Below are 3,313 nucleotides of genomic sequence, written 5' to 3'. Positions count from 1 at the left end.
TGAGATGAGAGGGAAACAAAGCAATGAGAAGAAAAGAGAGGTGCCCTCACTTTTCCCTGAGCTAATTTAGTGCACTTTTGTTCTTAGCGATCAAAAGAATACTGAGTAGAGAAAGGTATTGGGGCATAAAACAGAAAGGAAGGAAGCGGATTTTTTTCAACACTTGCTTCCCATCACCTCCTATGTCAGTATGTTTATGCCTTACGTCTGATATTTAACCACGGAGATAAAAAGCAACTATTGAGTTATTACCAGCAAAGCAATGGATGAGTGTAGGTTATCCATCTCTAGCAGCAAGGAAACCAGTGTTTTTAAGATTTTGTGTTCTATACCACCACAATGAGAAGACACCCACCTTGACCCACAAGTACTTTGTCCTTTATGGACCACTAATGTTGGGGCTGGGTAGCAGACGAGGTCAACTTCCCACTCAATACCTGTTCCCAACCAGATTCCTCTTTCCATCTTCTCCTAGAAAGCCTAGAAAGCTAAACATTTAACTCAGCTTTCACTCCGCTAGTCATGCAACAGTCCCAGACAATTCTATAAGTGAATGTCTCTGGAAAAAGATTCCTTTCTTGAATAAAAACATAAGTCATCAGGAGAAGAACAACTTTAGTTTTTCTACTTTCTACCTCTTCGGATCTTAATGTGAAATTTACAGAAATCTCCACCATCTTCAAACCACTAACAGTGTCTAGGTGGAAAGGTCTTTCTAGTTCTCTGACATTTTGAGCAGTTGCACCAACTCTGAGCTGCCTGTTTTAAAATTCTTAATGTGTGAACAAATAAATTTCAAGATTCAAAGTTATTCTTTATCATCTTTTTCTTTGCTTGTAGCTAAGCCCGTTATAAACAAGTGATTGGCATCAAAAGGGTTTTCTCTTTGTTTGCCATTCTATTAACCCTAAGATCTACTAAAATTATTGTGCCCTGATGTTCCAAGGATACTTCCTCATGTAACATCTTCTTCCCAGGATTCCTTCAAAGTTTCTTCTGCCTCCTCTACTATCAAACCTAGAACAGTAACTAACATCAGGGCTACCCCACAGGCTAACCTGTTGTTCCAGCATTAGCAGTCTTTTCACTAGGAAGGATATTGTGTAAACACTTGTCTTAGCCTGTAGACAGGCACATGCTTACCTCTTCTGAAATTGTGCCCCCTGTTGATCCATTCCTTTTCTGTACAGACTAGATACCATGGCAAACCAGACCCTTGTCTGCCATCATTTCTCTGATTTAGTTCATAGGAGGGCATCCATCCCTTCCTTACCATGTCAAGGTGGCTGCTCCTCCAATGGAAACTCTCTCTTCACACACACATACACAGTCTCCTGAAGAACTAAATATTTAGAGATGCTACCTTCATTTTTGTTCTGAGATCCTCATTATATTTTATGATTGAATGTTTGATCTCGCAACAGTTGTAGAATTAATTTTATCCCCACTTTGAAAAGAATAACTTGCCTAAATTTCAGCAGCTGGCAAAGAAGACAGGATTAAATGCCATATACAGTTGAGAAGAAAAAAAGGACAAGTTAAATGACTTTGAAAGCAGCAAATAAGTGATGAGTGGCACAAACATTAAGTTACTTTAGTAGTTCAAAGGAAGAATAAATGTGAAAAGGAAGATTGTTTTAGTATTTAACAATCACCAATAAGATTAGTCATAATTACATTCATCTGTTTATCCTGGCTCATGCTGTCCTTTGAGTAGTTCTCTACCAAGTATTACAGTCACAGAATGAACAGGTTATTCAACTCTTCTCAGGCTGCGTGAGACTGATTTAGAGAAAAGAGAATCCAAGCCACAGCCACCCAAGAGAGAGGAAGCAAAGTTGTTGAACAGCTTGATGATATTCCGGTCAATGACCTCTTGGCTGTTGATGGTTGAGTACCATTCATCACAAACTGACCTGGGTTAGATCTTAATAAAGAGCTTGGAAATTGTAAAAACATGCTTCACCAAAGGAGAACTCGGTTAAGGAGTTCTCAGTTTTTAAATAAATGCAGGAATTGAACATTCTCAGAAAATAGCATCTTCCAGTATAAAGGGTTGTTGACATGGGACTAGATTTTTTTTGTTCCTCATTCAATAAGCATTGCCCTTTAGATGAAGCACTGTACTAGGATCTGAGCATTGAGAAATTACTGAGACTTTGTGTTCCTGGGAGGGAAAAAAAGAATCAAATGGAGGAAAAAGAAAGAAAAGGAGAGGAGGAAGAAAAATATTTTATTTGGAACCAATGTGAATAAATAATTAATTATGTTCAGACTTGTATTTTGATGCAAAGAAAATTAATTAGTTTGTTCACTTATTTATTAAACAATTAATTATTAAAAATCAGGGCTGAAGGTATTGTCTTGAAAGAGTTAAGATTTCTATTCCAGTGAAGCTTACCATCTAGAAGAAGCAAGAAAGAGTCAACAATGTCATCTTACGCAGGCCACATAATTGTCTGGGATTCAGTTTCTTGATAAGTAAAATAAAGTGGCTCTCCCTGCCTTTCTTAACTTTACTGGTTGATGGAAACATCAAAAGAAATAATGTCTTTAAAACAATTCTACTTTTTAGATTATAAACCATTTTACAAATGCAAATAGAATTTTTTCCACTTGGCCATATTCACCCAGTGAAATTTAGTAATGAACAAGAAAATCATAGGCTAGCAAGGGCGAATTCAGCACTGTAAATGCACTGTAAACACTAGGAAAATAGGGAACATATATGACAAATATTTCTAGCTATTGGTTGATGGCAGATTGTCTTAAAAGCCTTTGGTATAACAGATGACAAAAAGCACCCAATGAGACATCCATATAATAAACCACGTACCCTCTTGCCCATATATGACTACAGGAAGACGTACCCTGGACCCTTCTAAAAATATGCCCCATTTGGCTTAAAATGTGTGCCAAAGAACAGAGAAAAGATGATTAAGTGGGACATTTCTATGAGTAGACACATAAGCTCCCTAAAAGATTTGCCATCTTTGAGACTGAAGACTCATGATCTTCCAATAAAATCCCATACCCTGGCTGGGTGCAATGGCTCACATCTGTAATCCTAGCACTTTGGGAGGTGAAGGCAAGATGACCACTTGAGCCAAGTAATTCAAAACCAGCCTAAATAACATAATGAGACCTGTTTCAAAATAATTAATTACTTTTAAAAATAATCTTCTGTGGAAGAAACAATGGTATTTGGGACATCTGTAAAAAAAAATCCCTGTGTATATCACACAATTTCTTTTTATCCTTTTTTTAATAATCAACTTTTAAAATTTTAGGACAATTTTAAATTTATAGAATA

The sequence above is a fragment of the Nycticebus coucang genome, chromosome 8 (genome assembly GCF_027406575.1).
Source record: "Nycticebus coucang isolate mNycCou1 chromosome 8, mNycCou1.pri, whole genome shotgun sequence".
Taxonomy (NCBI): Eukaryota; Metazoa; Chordata; class Mammalia; order Primates; family Lorisidae; genus Nycticebus; species Nycticebus coucang.
This window is presented reverse-complemented; position numbering follows the sequence as displayed.